General features: G+C 34.7%; 1 long non-coding RNA gene across 8 annotated transcripts in view; it reads left to right on the forward strand.

Annotated features, from left to right (window-relative positions):
* Positions 1–17,068, forward strand: part of LOC110597526 (uncharacterized) — a 118,397-nt gene that overhangs the window by 37,780 nt on the left and 63,549 nt on the right. For 5 of the 8 annotated variants that reach the window (XR_013425717.1, XR_002483277.3, XR_002483278.3 and 2 more), the window contains 3 exons: positions 3,724–3,829; positions 6,604–6,721; positions 6,818–6,875. This is a non-coding gene — a long non-coding RNA (uncharacterized LOC110597526). The remainder of the gene's footprint in view (positions 1–3,723; positions 3,830–6,603; positions 6,722–6,817; positions 6,876–17,068) is intronic. The other 3 variants (XR_013425722.1, XR_013425718.1, XR_013425721.1) reach the window with 1 other exon arrangement.

Consider the following 17,068-nt stretch of genomic DNA (forward strand, 5'->3'; position numbering starts at 1 on the left):
AAGAGCCATTTCTCTCTCCCATTTTATACATGAAACATTGACACACAAGGAGGTTGATGGTGTATCCTTCCCCTGTAGTAAGTAACAAGTCTTGTCAATACAACACTTATTAAGGAAGAAGTGTGTTTGACACTCCTAGTTAACCAACTAATAGTCATTCACCAATTTTTTTTAAATAATTCAATTTCATTCAGATTTGTGGAAAGTTTAATTATATGACACAGTTCATGGCACTAATACCTAAGTAGGACATTTAGAGATGATTCTGCCTTCTCCTTTCTTTTCCACGATGAATGAGGAATGCCCAGAACTGTCAAGCTGTTTCCTTGAAGGGATCATGCATATATGAACACATATATATGAAAAGTGTAAAGACATAGTGCATAGATATGTATAGAGTATATACAGTGCATATGTATGTCTATAAGTCTGTGTATATGTATGTCTGTATATAAACATACATACATATATAGCTATGTATGTTTTCGACTAAAGAAACTCATTCTCTCACAGTTCTGCAGGCTAGGAGTTCAAAATCAAAGTGTTGCCAGTGCTGTGCACCGTCTGAAAGTTCTAGAAGAAAAGTCAAACTTGGACTCTAAAATTTCTGGTTGTTCCTGACATTTCTCAGCTGGTCTGTGTGACTTCAGTCTTTTCCATCATCTTGACAGGGTCTTCCCTTCTTTCTTTCTGTTTTCTCTTCTGTTTCTTATAAAAATATTTATCATTGGATTTATGACCCCCCTATGTAATTTGAGATGTTAGTATCTCCAAATTCTTTAACTTTATTTTATATTTGTAAGACACCTTTGACAAACAAAATCATGTCTATGGGTTCTAGGAATTTGGATATGGACATCTTTTGAAGGCTGCCATTCAACACATATACTACACCATGCCTATAGTATTAGCTTCCTATTGCTGATATAACAAATTATCATAAACGGAGTGACTTATGACCACAAATATTTACTACCTTAGAGTTCTGGGGCTAAAAAGTCTGAAGTCAGATATCTTTTGTGTTGTGTCCCTTCTGGAAGTTTCAAGGAGAATCTATTCCTTGGCCTTTTCATCTTCTAGAGGGTGCCAGTATTTGTTGGTCCAGTGCCCTCTCCTGGCCCCATTCCAACCTCCTGTTTTTATCATGATCTGTTCTACTATTAACCACCTTCCTCTTATTAGTGCCTTGATGTTTTATTGAGATCAAATCTATATCCCAGGGTCATCTCCCCATCTTAATACCCCCTTGACTTAATCATATTTACTAAATCCCTTTTTCTCTTTAATGGAGCATATCCACATGTTTTGAGGATTAAGATGCAGACATATTTGGAGAGCCACTGTTCGGTCTATCACATCTACCGGCCCCCAAACCCCCCCACCCAAAAAAAAAGGAAATACAATGTGTAATTCAAGATCTGGTCCATTGCTTTAAGTACTAGACTAGACCTAGTAAGGGCACATTGGGACATGAGGTGAGTAACTAATGTTCTGTGGGCCAGAGATCGTATGGAAATACCCTCCAACACTCAAAGTAGAGCCTGACCAAGGACTTTGAAGGTTCTGGATCCTTGCCTCTGGTATCTGGCCCCTTGTGCTCTCAAAGCAATGGATTTTAATTTGCTATCCTCTCCCGTGTGGGGAGCTTAGAGCACTCTACAAGCATTTGGCTTATTAATCTTCATAAGATCTCTGAACACCCCTGTGAAGTTATCAAAGGGCAAAGGAAAGGGCAGCAATAATTATCCTCATTTCACAGACAGGGGAGTTTATGACAGCAAAGTGGCTCAATTAAGGTCCCTAATGAGTTGTACAGAAAGATAGGAAGAGGACCTTGTTCTCTGGCAGAGCTATCCATCCCCAAGCCTTTCTACCACTATTTTTCTTTTATAACTTTCTGTCAAGGAATTTCTTCAAAATATGACCTGGGCATTTTGGCAGTGAGTTGGCAACTACAGACGTGTAGGCTGCATTGATGTTTGCATGTTTTCTTATATCCAGAGCCACTTCCTTCCATGAACAGCTTTCAAGCTACACATCCCAAGGTGAGGCCAGAATGAGCCAAGTCCTAAAGAAGCAGAAATTGAAATAAAAAACAGACAAAGTAGAGCTCAATTTCTTCATGTGGAAATTATTCACTGATATTGTAAATTTTCAGAGGGTCAAATAGGGCTTTTTGCAATCTGAAGTGTGTAATGGGCAAGCAATACAAGGAATTTATTATATTCACTCAACTGTTAGGTACTCTCTGGGAAATATGCATATGCTCCTTAAGTTATGTCAGCCTAAAGGTTAGCTAGTCTTTAGCAGCCCTGTGCTGAGAGAAATTCTTGGAGTTCATTCTTCCTGGGATAGGAGAAGGAAGCTTCTCCACTCATATTCCTGCACCAGACAGGAAACATTATTGATTTAAATTTCTACATTACTCTCCTCCTTTTATTCCAACTCCTTCTTTGTGCTATAATACCACCTTTTAGAATTTGCATCATAGAATTTCACTAAATGGGGTAAAAATCTAAATAATGCAACATGATACATGGAGAGCCAGGGCCATGTAAGCATCAGACTCTGTCCCTCTTGACACCCCCCATGCCTGCAGGTGACCCTTTGGAAATCTGGCCTACTTCATCTCTCCAATCTCATGTTTCCAGTAATGTTAAAATGCATGTGATTTTCCAAGCATGGCATGCATTTTCTCATTTTATATCTTCTGTATGAGATGTGTTTTTCCTTACGTATTCTCCTTTCCTACTTAAATTCTCCTCTTGACTTTGAGCCATTCTTCAGGTCCCAGTTTGCATATTATGTCTTTACATAAGTCTTCTTTCTTTCCATGAGACTGGGTTTTTTATCCTTACAATGTGCCGTACAGCATCCAATTGGTGTTCCAAATTTATTTGCTAAACAAACGCTAAGTTCAATGTTTCAATATTTTTTTAGTTAGTGATTATAAAGAAAATTCTAAAATCAAATTAAAAAGGCAATTTATTCAATAATGTACACTTATAACATTTTGCCCTGAAATCTTATTTCTTGAAAATTTTCATAAGGAAATGAAATTTGGAAAATAAAACTTTGACAAGAAGGTATTCAGGGCAGCATTATTTATAAACATAAAACTTTAGAAGTAATATTAACATTCAAATATAGTAATAAGAATTGTTATGAATAAAATTTTATTAATTCATTAAAATTCTTTCCATGAACAATTTCTAATAACAAGCGGATATTAGCAATGCAGTGCTAAACATAGAATGTAGGTTAAAAACACCTAATGAAAATTTAAATATGAAAGAAATTACATAAACAGAAACTTGTAATAAGAAAGAATGGGAAGAGAAATGAAAGACACCAAAAGGCCTTGGGTAGTAAAGCTATGGGTTATTATTTGCCATCTAAAATCTTTAGTATATTCTAAAATTATGACAAGCAGGCTTTAAAATTAACTTCACTAAAATATTACCCCTTAGAAAGAATAGTCCTATATTACTAAGTGCTGGGCATATGTAAAAAATAAAAATCCCAACAAACAAGTAGTAACACTAGATTGTACTTTAAAAGGCATCAATTAACTAAGTTAATAAAAATTAATACCTTTTATCTCTGCTCCTGGCAGAACTTACCTATATTTGAGCAGTTTATCTGGCAGTAGATATACAAGCAACATACTTCAGAAAAATTTCTTAACATGCTCTTGGTGAACATCTGCTTTTTCCTGTCCAGCATTGCTTTCATGTTCTGTGGAGACTGGATCCTGACTTTTCTTTGGAAACCACCTGTGCAATGTTTTCAGGCTCTGGAGTTTGAGTGAGATGGGCATCTGATTCAGGTCAGTTAAACATTTATTTCATTCTAATCAATAGGAATTGATGCAGAGATAGGAATAAAGCCAGGCCAGGTCAACATCAACAATTCTTAGGGTTTTGCTGGAAGCTTTTAAGAAAAGAATGCACATTTTCCTAAGGATCACCAATAATAACAACTATGAGGTTCTTGGCTCCATTTACATCTTAGAGAACTTGAAACAATACCTTTTCTGGTTTTGTTTAAGGTGTTTTAAGTTTTGAAAGGAAAAATGCTGTTTCCTTTGTCAAAGGACAAATTACAACAATTTAGTTAAAAGTTCTCAGTTGGGGGCTGGGGTTGTATAGCTTAGAGGTAGAGCACTCGCCTAGTATGCAAGAGGCACTGGGTTCAATCCTCAGCACCACATAAACATAAAATAAAGATATTTTAAAAAGTTCTTAGTTGGCGTTACTTTTATTTTTGAGACTGGACAATACTTGATTCTATATAATAGAGCAAGTTCTTCAATGAGCTGACCAGTAGATATTATAGAAAGAAATAAGCTGAAGAAAGCAGAAATGAGAAATTAAAGTAAACTGGTCATTTAAAGTTTACTTTCTTTATAAAGATAAAATAATAGAAAATATAATTGATGGGTTTAATATCAGATTACTTAAAGTTACTTTTTTATTATGATTAAAAGAGATAAGGACTAAAGACAGAGGAAACTTTATTATTCTGATAATTGACACTAGCCTTCTTGGAAAATAGGGTACTCTCTCTCTCATTTCTCCTGGTTTCTAGGAAGGCCACCTGACAACCTCAGTTCAGTTTGGTGATGTGGAATTTCAGCATTAGTGATTCCACATGGATTTTAAGCTTCCTCTATTGAGACCTATTTTAAAAAGTTACCAAAATCAAAATGGAGTTGCTTGGGTCAACTCTAACAAAAATAAACAAAGCTAAAAAGTTATAAAAGAAGAGCTCTTACACATGGTTGCCTGATGATAACCATCAAAAAAGATTCTTCCAGAACCATGAGCTTGTAGAGGCCACTGCAATCTAATAGTGCTTCTCCAAGGAAATCTGTCCAGCATCTATCTACTCAAACTTAGGAGGTCACCCTCATTATTAATCTCTCAATCAAAAATTATTATTCCAATGCATCTTGTGTAAATGCCCTCACTTTTACCTTTAAAAACTTCTCCCTGTCTCAACCTCTTTGAATATGTCTGTGATTTACTATGTTAGGTATATTTCCATTGTAATACTGCTATTCTCGTTTGAATGCTATTTCCAGATAAAACTTGGGATTTTGCTTTTATTTCAACCTTTATGTGTTTTTGTTTGTGAACATAGAGCAGGAGCTTAGATCAAAAATAATGGCCACCTCTAATTTTTATTTAACACTCCTCTGCTCTTTCTCAACACTTCACTTCTCACACCTTCCGTGCCGTGTTACCCTAACCAATTCTCCAATTCTCCAACCCAGGGCTCTACCATTTAATTCAGTTTTAATAACATCTTAGAGTTAGTGCTGAACTCACAGGTTAAGGGTTCAGTACCATAAGTCCCTCTCCCCACTTAAGATGTCAATTTCAAGTGGTGATTCTCATGTTACCCACAGCTTCCCTTCCACTTCACATGCCTACAAATTAGAGAGAGTCTCATAACCCCCTCCTAGGTTTGATGATTTGCTGGGATGGCTCACAGAACTCAAGAAAACAACATGCTTATGCTCATTGATGTATTGCAAAGATACATTAAAGGGAACAAATCTACAGAGGTGTGAAGGGAAACCTAAGAGGAGGATCCAGAAGGCACTTCTATCCTCATGGAGTTTTGGGGTGCACAACCCTCTTGTCATGTGAATATAATCTTGCTCACCAACCAATCCCAAAACTTCTGGTGATATGTAAGAGACAGCCATGAGCAATGGGAACCTGAGGTTAAGGCAATAATTCTATAAATTTGGTCTATGACATTGAGCCTCACATACTTTCTTTATAAATATTTTTTAGTTGTCAATGGGCGTCTGTCTGTCTGTCTATCTATCTATCTATCTATCTATCTATCTATCTATCTATCTATCAGCAGTGCTGAGAATTGAACCCAGTGCCTCACACATGCTAGGCAAGCGCTCTACCACTAAGCCACAACCCCAGACGACATGCTTTATTAAAAAAAAAAATCTGTATTCTGCATGGCTTTAGTCAATAGGATATATTATATTCCTCAGCAAACAGCCTGTTATCTGCAGGAGGAATGCAGGTCCAAAGGATCCTCCCTGCCAATAAGAAGAACAGAAGTAACCCTGAAGGGGGACTTTTGTGACCTTCACACAGACCAGATTCAAGAACTCAAGAATTGACAGGATAATAAAAAGCAAAGGCCCCAAGCATAAAATTTGTAAGAACAAGTAGAAAGAGCTTGAACCAAAGGGGCCCAGAGTTTCTTGGACCTTTAGCATGTCATTGTAATAGTAAAGTATCCCCTTCATGGGGTAAGACCATATTCAATGGGGGCTTGGAAGTCTGAGGCAATCTTGCTTTTCAGTCCAAAGTCAAGAGTTGGATGCGGCAGGACTCTCTGAAAACTTCCCTGGGACCCCAACAAAACTTGAGGGCAAGAGGGGCACATCATTCCGCTCTTCTCTGAGTGGACCCACCCACTCTTTTGAAAGTGTCTTCTTTTTCTCTTTTCCTATCCCTTCTAAGAAACTAATGCCTGCTACTCTGAGGGGCACATCTGAAATCTTTCTGGCATGATCTTATAAACTGGTAACCAAGCATATCTGAGATGACTTTGTCTCCACAGATGACCTTACTCTGCAACACTGGGATGTCTTGCTTTTGGGAAATTTCCTGCGCTGGGTTCCCTCCCCTGGCCACCAGCCTCCCGTCCTGTCCTGTGGTTATCTTGGGGCTTCCCAAAAGTAAGCTCATTTACATAAGCTCAGGTGTGGGTAAGAGGGGATTCCTATAAATAACAATAAATGTTTCTATCACCCTTATTTCTTGAATTGTTTTAGAATCTAGGAGTGAAAACAAAATGGATGCATCTGTAGAGAATCAAAGAAAAATTAGAAGGTAAATGTTCCAATTAAAAAAAAACGTTTGAAGGTCCAATCCCTTGTGTTAAAGTAGCCCACTCTCTGCTGTTCCATCAGTAAGGTATGTAATCATGCTCAATTTCTCCACAGTCACTTGCAGCTGACAGGATCAAATAAGACTTTTTGTCTTATATTTTAACATCGCTAAGTTATTTTGTATTTGTTCTAATGAGTTATACATGACAGCTGAATGCATTTCCTGAATTATAATATTTGGGACCTTAATATAGAGTTTTTTTTCCTTTTATAATTTGTGTTTTATTCCATTAAAAGTTTTGTAAGTAGTCTCTCCAAAAGGTGTTGGATTCTTATGATTAATCATGAAATTTACTCATGTATTTTATTGAATTTGTGGTAGGGTATTTATAATTTTTTAAATTGATTCCTTCCTTGGCATATTTTTGATTGCTTTCAGTGATCCATTGCAGTGTTCTGTTTTCATCTTAATATATTTTAATCAATAAATTCTTTTTTTGTGTGTGTGGTGTTGGGGATCAAACCCAGGGCCTTGTGCATGCAAGGCAAGCACTCTCGCAACTGAGCTATATCACCAGTCCGAATAAATTCTTTCTATTGTTTTAAATGGAAACTAAATAAAGAGAATATTTTCTTTATAAAATAAATACTTTCCATGCTTACTTACAGAGATAAGTGGAACTATCAAAGCTGAAAATAATTTTGAATAAATTTAAGCATTTGATTTCAGGCTTATAGATAATTAACGGAGAACAGATACCCATTCCTTGAGCTAGTAAATAGCTGTTAACAATTTATTCTGGGTCTTCTAATTATTTTCTTCCCATAAGATTATTCAATTAATTCCTTAAGTAATAAATGACTTCCCAGTGAAATGCCAAATAACAGATATTTTTCCTTCAAAACTCTAACCAAAATGGGGGAGGTCAGTTTCCCCTGAGATACTAGTTGGAAGGTCCTACAAATACCACACCTGGGGTGAACAAGTGTAATAGAATTTATAATAATTAATTCACAGCAGCTATTCTCTAGTGATCAAAGATGGAATCGTATGCAAGTGTGGTTTTAATTTCCTCTTGTAAATGAAGAACAAGCAAAACTATAAATCACATATCCAATTCTGCCATAAATCTCATTTGTTCCATTGCTTGCTGACAGTCTGAAAGAAATATTTCTTGCATTCCTTGTCCACATCAGATTCATTGTATTTTGTTCTTTCTAGTAACATGTAAGCACAGGATGTGCATACTCTGAAATTATTAGCAATAATTCATCTGTTGCCCCCTCCCAAGATTGACAGCTACAGGCAATCAGACATGCTAACAATATCAGCTTGTTTCTATGCATTGCAGTTTACATTCCAGAGACAAGACACATACACCCCTGCACATGATGGGCATCTCACTGTGTTTGTGGATTGCAGTGTAAAAAATGATTTCCAACAAATTCCAGTCATAGGAGATAGATTTTCTTCAGTTTTGGAGCCACAATACTATCCAAATTCATTTCACCAATGCTATAGAATTCACTGCAAAAACTGAAAATACACAAAACTATACTAAACTTTTATTTTTCTATCCTCTGGAAACCAAGGTTTTCTATTAGGTCTCAGATGCTTCAGATACCAAGAAAGAGTGCAGATTTTGAGCCAAATTTGTGAGATGTTTTCTTTTCTCACTTAATCCTGCCCTTTCTTTGAAGTTTTGCAGGCTTATGTATAAATTTTTCTTTGTTTATACTTTGAAATGTTTGATTTATTTTTGTGGATACATAGTTTTTGCTTTGGAAATGGCTTTGCTTGATGTAATAACCTAAAAGATGATAACAACGTTGATTTTTTTCTTTCCAAAATAATGGTTTTGCCCCAGTTACATACTGATATGCTGAATTAGAAGTACAGTGTTCCAAAGGAAATGGAAAACTTATGCAAGATGTCATTAGTTTTTTTGCATTCTGACCATTTTAGCAGAAAAAAAAGTATTAGAATTTTGATGATTATGTAAAATTTGTGTTTGTTGATCATGAATCTCAAATTAAGGTTACGGCTCATCTTGAACTTGTAAAAATGCATATTTTTGTGTAATATCCCCAAAAGTCATAGCTCATAACTTTGTAGACAGGAAATCAACTTTCAGAAGAGGAGTCATGGACTGCAATTCTAATCTCAGTCTCTTTATTGTGTTTATTGTGTGAATCATCTGACTTATTGGTTTCTTTGACTTTCTCAAAGAATATGGTCATTTCTTCCTGTTTGTTCTCTTGGAGAAAGTTGAGTATCATGGACATTTTATAAGGTATTGTAGTTTATTTGAAAGAACACCAAACCTAGACTATAAATTGCCCAGGCCAAATATATAAATTTATCCCCTCACTGGGAGTGAGTCCTTCAATAATAGTCATATCTCTGGATCTCTATTCTCTCCCATACAAAGTGAGAGATTTTAAATAGTGGAATTCTAAATTTCTTCTTAATTGTAATGAACTATGATAAGAGTCTTTGTTTTTCTTCTCATATTATGGGAATCAGGCTGATAAAATTTTGAGACCAGCAAATGTATATATAGGGTATGACATCAAATTTATAATGTTATATTACACAAAATGCATGTCAGGAAATATCCTTGCCAAGTTGCACACAGAACACATAAATAGCCCATGAAACTCTCAAAAGTCACTTTCTTGTTAGGTAATAAGATATTGAATGACCACCCTTGGCCATGAGCACAAGTTCTCTCACGATACCTTGCTTTCAAGACATAATCCCAGAAGTTCTTTGTCATCCTCATAACTTATTCACAAATAAGCACGTTGTTTCTAATGACAGAGCCACATGTTGGTGGACAGTTATCTGTGTGTTTTGGTTTGTTGCAGCTAATTCATTTTAGTCATGGGAAATGATCTCTCTGATATTTGCTGTTCTGTAATTTCCTGAACAGTATGTGCTTTCCCTCCATGAGTCTCCTCTGGAAGGCCTTCTTGAGGTTTCCTTTGATATTGTAATGCTTGTGGATTTTGCAATGGTTTTGTGATGTTTGAGACCTGAGGCAGAGTAAGAAAATCTGTGTTAACCACCTACTTCCCCCAAAGGAGAACAAAAATGACTTGAATAATGATATTAATAATGAGAATAAAGGAGCGTAAGGATTTTTCTCATTATATAGCAATACAGGGTTGAAGTTTTCATTTCTGTTTGGGAAAGTTTATTCTAGCAACAGTGCAATGCATTGTGGGTAAGAATGCTGACATTAGGAAGAATAAGTCAGAGAAGAAACACTAGTCCCTGTGACAAATGACAGTGAGCTAAATTAATGCAGTGGCTATAGGAATGATAAAAAAAAAAGAGTAAATTTTTCAAAAAATAAGGAGACAAACTTGCTAGAACTTTGCAAAAGTTGTGTTTGGGGGATAAGGGAGAGGGCATTGTTAAAGTACTGTTATATTTATAACTTCAGATTTAGGAGGATGATGGGCCCATTACTTAACCTTTGTGAGACTCAGAATTTTGGTATATGAAGTGGAGATGCACTTCTTGAGGACATATTGGACATACCAGTGAAACAATGCAGAGCACCCAGCATATAAGCAGAGGTAGGCCAAACTCTCATAGAAGAGGAAAAAAAAACTATCTTTTTAGGAGCCACTGAAAAATAAATCATTCTTTAGCTTCGATTTATAAGAATGGTGAGAAGACATCACAGAGTAGGTGACAAATGGCTCAATATGAACAAAAGCACAAGAGCATGAAAGTGTTTCACCAAATCTTATTCCTTTCTGAAATCTGAATGCCAGAGTATTAATGGTCAGAATTAATTTTAATTTATGGATCTTTCTTGACAGAAATAGATGAATGATAATTAAACATACTTCTCATGAAAAATAGGAATTAAAAATGTCCCCCAAGGGTCCCAGTAGAATGTTCTGTATGTCCCTTTTCCTATTACTTCACCAAAAAGTCATGATTCCACAATTGGTTTTCAAAGGCACAGTCAAGGAAGGGAATCAGAATTTTGTGACCTGACAGGTGAGTGGTGTATAGATTTTGACCATTCAATGACAACGGCTGTCATTCATAAGACAGTTTTATAGGTTCTGTGGAACTAGAGGTCAACCCTCAGAAGAGCTTCTGGACATTGCAGAGTAACTTCGCAGTCTTCATTCAGCACATATTTTTCAAGCAGGTAAATGGACAAATAGTGATTCGAGGTCACTGGGGGAATATGACGTATCTGCAATATTTATCAAACTGGAGTTCAGAAAGTAGGGAATTCTATAGTTATACCATCCTTAGCAAACTTGGTTGATGTCAAAAGTGGGCTTGGAGACAGATACTGGTCATGTAGCATCATATACATCTGTTCAGATGAACAGAATCAAGATAGCTGAGTCTTCCTGCTCCTTTGTGCCTGAGATGCACTGTAACATAACTCTGAAAATGGTATCCTTCTTCATAGCTAATGGCAGTATTATGTATGTCAAATATTATACTACGCTAGACATTCTGGAGATCAAAAGACCCGTGTGTGTGTGTGTGTGTGTGTGTGTGTGTGTGTGTGTAATTATTGAAGTAGTTCCTGTAAACTTCTACCATACTTCATAAATACATAATGGAGTACTAATTTAAAAAAATTAAAAATACCACAATAACCACAGATTTATTAATAATTTTATTCTGTCCCATATATTAATTTTGTTATATAATTTAGACTTTCATCCTGAAAAAAGATGATCTATACATTACTCACTTCTTTAATCACACTATTTCCCACACACCACCTTCCATGGTACCTGGTACAAACTAGGCATTTGGTAAACAATTTTGAAAGAAGCAATGAGAATATGGAACTTGATGAGAAGTGTATGTTCTGAGCAAGTTGTATATCTCTATTTCATGATTTGTTATTTTTTTCATAAAAATAAAGGTATTATGATGTTAATTAATGTGAATTATTTTAGTTTTTTAAATATTTATTTCACATACACAAGTAGTTTTTTATATCATGCTTTTCAAGTTTGACTATAGGAATAAAGTTACCATGAATATATGAGATTTTCATGAAAATTTAATCTGAATATTTGATCAGTGGAAACACTGCATTGTTGATACCATCAAAGGCTTAAACAAGATTCAAGTGGTAGCAAAGTATCCAGTCCACCATGTTTTGATTGATTCATTCATTTACTAATAAGTATTTATTTAGCATCTACTAGGTTCCATACACTATTATAATAACTGAGGATTCAATAATCAATAAAATAAAATACAAAATCTCAGATCTCTCATGGATTTACATTTTAGTGGGAATAAGGTATACTGACAATAAACAAATTAAATAACTATATTGCTTAACATTTTTGCTAGACCAGAGGAGACTCCATGGACATATGTTGCATCTTCTTAGCAAGTTAACAGCTTATCACTTAGGTGACAAGAAAGGACATTATATACAAATAATGGATAGACACTGTGAAGGGGTAGAAACAGTTAGTAAGGCAGAGTAAAGATGGTTTGTGAAATATGTACTGAAGAATAGATTGTATCTGAACATGAAGAGGTGCATGTTGCCCTGAGGAAGAAATCTCTTTCAGTTTCTCACTCAGAGTAATGATAAATCCTTTTCAGTATTAACTGCACATCAGTTTTGTTAATGCTCTAGATGATGTGAGTTCTTCATTATTATCGCTCATTATTTGCTGTCTTGCCCAATTTAACCTCATTCATCTGAAAGCTGGAAAATCGTGTTTAGATTCTTTTTTTCATTGTTGTTTGGGTTAAGCAGGCTTAAAAGTTGTGAATCCTTAATGGCTTGTCTTCATTATGTGAGAAAATTGCATAATGCAGAATACTAGCTTTGCATTTAACCTTAAATTTTAACTCCATTATTTAGTCATTAACCTTATGTATTTTGTGACCCCAGTTCTTAGGATGATCAGTAAAGAATCACTCCTGCATTTTTGTTGGGTAAATTAAATTAAATTCAACAAAATTTCCCAAGTGCCTATCATGGGCTGAAGCACTTTGCATATCTATCTTTGATTCTACAAACCCTTCCATGGTACCTGGTACAAACTAGGCATTTGGTAAACATTTTTAAATGAACAAATGGTATGTGCTCTGGATGATAACAGCATGATGAAGACACCATTCAACACAGAACATTTTTGAAAAAAATGATTAGAAAGGCTAATTTAAGCAAATACACCTGAATAATTTCATATGTCTCAGTATATATGAAAAGTTAAAAAGTAGTATAGGAATTTATATAGTTAAAAGGGTGGACGTCAACTGATTACAAAATTTAATATATATATATATATATACACATATCTGTATCCATCTATATATATAGATTATAATACTTAATGTAGACTGTAGAATTAGAGAACATCATTATGGATTAATGAAAGGATACTGGGAGGTCCACATGTATAATTCATAGATATTGAAGTGCTCTCCTCAAGGAGGGGACCATGTCTGTAACCTTTCCTCTGTATAGATATGACATCATCCATACAGGTAGTAAACAGTAAATAAAGATTGTGTAGTTTGTACATAACATAGATTACTCAATTGATCTACATTATAGACTCTTATGAAAAAGGTGGGCCTGCCTAATAAAACTCAGTTGTTGTTACTGTTGTCATTTGTGGTACTTGTAATAGAATAAATCTGTAGAGAGGAAAAATTTTCCCAGTATTACTTAATAGTGTAAAAAAACCCAAATCATACAAGTTAGAAGAACCCTCACAGCGGCATAAGGTGTGGCATCTGGAGCTAGAAAATCTGGTTTAACATTCAGACTACCAATTTTTAAAAAATATCTATTTTTTAAGTTGTCATTGGACCTTTATGTCTTCGTACGCAGTGCTGAGGACCAAATTCAGTGCCTCACACAAGCAAAGCAAGCTTTCTGTCACTCTGCTCTGATCCCAGCCCTCAGACGACCTTTTTTTTTTTTTTTTAACTGCACCAAGTTTGTACAGATTCTTCGACCTCTCTTAACTTCCATGTCAGCATTATTAACATGGCAATAATGGACTTTACTTTAATGACTATATGGAAATTAAATAATAAAGTTCATGAAGTATTTATCAAGTTTCAGAGCTTTGGTGTGTTTAAAAATTTTAGATTATTCTATATAATTTAAAATGCACTGGTGTCCAAATAGTAGACATTCCTAACTCAAATTATTCTAAAGAAAATAGGAGGGCCTAGGTTGTAGCTCAGTGGCAGAGCGAGCACGTGTGAGGCACTGGGTTCCATCCTTAGCAACACTTAAAAATAATCAAATAAAATAAAGGCATGCTGTCTATCTACAACTACCAAAAAATAATAAATTAAAGGAATTTCTTATCATATATAATAAAAGCCAGTGAAAACAAATTTTAATTTTGATGACTCCAGGGGCTTGATAGTGTCATCAGGGAATGGGGTTCCATTACTCTGTATTGATATCTCAGTGAACTAGTTTGATATGCTGTCAGATTAGCTCAGGTTAGCATTGTGGCCCAATATGCCTGCATCATTTCCATCTATTGAATGCAGTACTAGTAACAGCCAGAAGGAAAAGGTAATTATCTTTCCTAGTGTCTCAACATATTCATCGATAAATGTGTTCTGAAATAAACCTAGTACCTGGTTTTCCTGTTTCTTTAGCCAATAGATGACATATGCATGTCTTTAAGTTGCTAAAAAGAGTATGGGGTTATTTTTGTCATCATGGACATTTCATTTGAGGTGAAGTAGACTTAAGGAATCAAAAAAAATCACAATTGTCAGGTATGAATTTCTATTTTGGGTTTTTATTTTATTTCAAACACCTTCTGATAACTACTCTTGAATCAACAAAGAAGATAGGGAAAAGGGAAGGGAGGGGGCATAGGGTTACGAAAGATGGTGGAATGTGATGGACATCATTATCCTAAGTATATATAAGAAGACACCAAGGATGTGACTCTACTTTGTGTACAACCAGAGATATGAAAAATTGTGCTCTATATGTGTAATATGAATTATAATGCATTCTGTTGTCATATATAACAAAACAAAATTTTAAAAAAGAAATTTATCATTCATGATATAATTTGTGAAAGTAAATTTTTATATATGTTAGTTTTTCTCTCTCTTTTTTTTAGTATTCTTTATGTTTTCTGTGAATATTCAAAATACAGTTTTGATCTAAGTTGTATTCCCACTAAATTACAATTCAGTACTAATAAACTGAACGCTAAAAGAAGAAATAGAATAAAAAAAAGTTGTCAATGAAATAGATTTCAAACCCATCTGAAGCCTAATGAAGTATTGGTTTGTTTCTAACCCATAAAAACACAGTCTAGCTGGGCACAGTGGCACATGCCTGTAATCTCAGTGGCTCAGGAGGCTGAGACAGGACAATCGCAAGTTCAAAGCTAGCCTCAGCAAAAGCGAGGCACAAAGCAACTCAGTGAGATCCTGTCTCTAAATAAAACACAATTTAGGGATGGGATGTGGCTCATTGGCCAAGTGCTCCGGAATTAAATTTCTGACCCCGCCCTCCAAAATAGTAGTCTACCAAATCTAAATTATTCAATGTGGAAAAATAGTCCTCTTACCTTTGCAAACTTTCAGTATGAGCTAAAAAACAACAAAAAATATCCATTTCAATCTTATAAGGAATTCTGTTATATATTATAACAGATGAACTACATTTTTTATTTTCAAATCTATTTTGCAAAAATCCATGAACTCCTCTGTGGTGTATGAATTTTCCATAGGTTCCCTACCATATATGTTTGTGACTTTTATGACATAGTATTCTGTTCCATGAAATTGCTTTTAACCAGAGATGAAATATGCATTTTTAATTGACCCCTAAGGATGCATGACATCATTTAAGGTCAAATATATATTCAGTACATTCTAGCAGAGACTTAGAAGCATAATGTGTGCCAGTGATTTCCTTGCATTGTCTGTGCCTTTTTTGCCTTTCATAAAACTTTAATGTTATAAGAAAACTTTAACACAGGAAGTCATAATTGGGTAGAGGCATTGTTACCTTAAACTACAACTTAAAATAAATATATGAAGTTCTATGAAGCATTTGACCTTGTACGAGGAAAAAGCAATATGAAATAAGCAGGCATGCTTCTTTTTAGATCTTAACGTATTGGCCTGTTTTTACCAGATGTTTTTATTTTAGAGATTTTTTTCTTTGTTCCACATAAATGACAATACTTTTCTCCAACTGTAAAATGAATATTTATGGAAAAAAATGGTGTTTGAAACATTACATTTGGCATTTCCATTTGGTGCCAAGATTTAATGATTCAGTGGAAAAGTTACAAATTATTAATGTATTCATTCCATTAAATGACCCTAGAGTTTTCCTTTTATGGATGAAATTTCCCCACTTCTAATTTTATCTTTATTTTTTTCATGCATTGTACATCTATAAACCACATAACCCACCAAAAACAGCTAATGACTTAATGCTCCCCACATGTTTAAAACCACGTAGGAAAAAATAAAGTAGCAAGACCAAACAATTAAGCAACAAGTACTGTGGACATGGCACACCCTGGTAGGCTTTTATATTTCCTGGTGAGCAACATATGTTTTGGGGTTGTAAATTAATTTATAACCTTTTATAATTCAGGATATGCTATGGCATTCTGAGATCACAGAACAAATGCTGATTTAGAGATATTCAAATGGAATGGCAATTAAAATAATCAGGTGATGTAGTGGGAAAAATAAATCTCAAGATGACATTTTTATCGAACTTTGGTATAGTGCACAGAAATATTCTTAACTATTCTTTAAATTTTTATGTTATCTCATGAAAACAAATCAAGAAAATTATGAGTATCTGCAATTTTTCATTTGATCAAAAATATTCCTGACATTTAAAATTTTCAGTAAGACATATTTCTAATACTAAGCCTCACCAACATAGTTTAGAATTAGAGATATCATCTGTAATTTTCTTGTTTTATGGAAGTAGGAAAGAACTATGATTTTGTAGAGAGACAAAAGAATAAATAAGGGTGACAACTGATGGCTAATTAATTTTTTAAGAAGAAACCCCACAGAATGGCATTATCTTGATGCCTTCAAACATTTTTAAGATTGTCACATTCATAAATTTGGGTTGGCTGACTCATCATAATTAAACACACTAGAGAAACCTTCATTTAAGCCAAATCACTAGAAAATTC

The sequence above is a fragment of the Ictidomys tridecemlineatus genome, chromosome 9 (genome assembly GCF_052094955.1).
Source record: "Ictidomys tridecemlineatus isolate mIctTri1 chromosome 9, mIctTri1.hap1, whole genome shotgun sequence".
NCBI classification, from domain to species: domain Eukaryota; kingdom Metazoa; phylum Chordata; class Mammalia; order Rodentia; family Sciuridae; genus Ictidomys; species Ictidomys tridecemlineatus.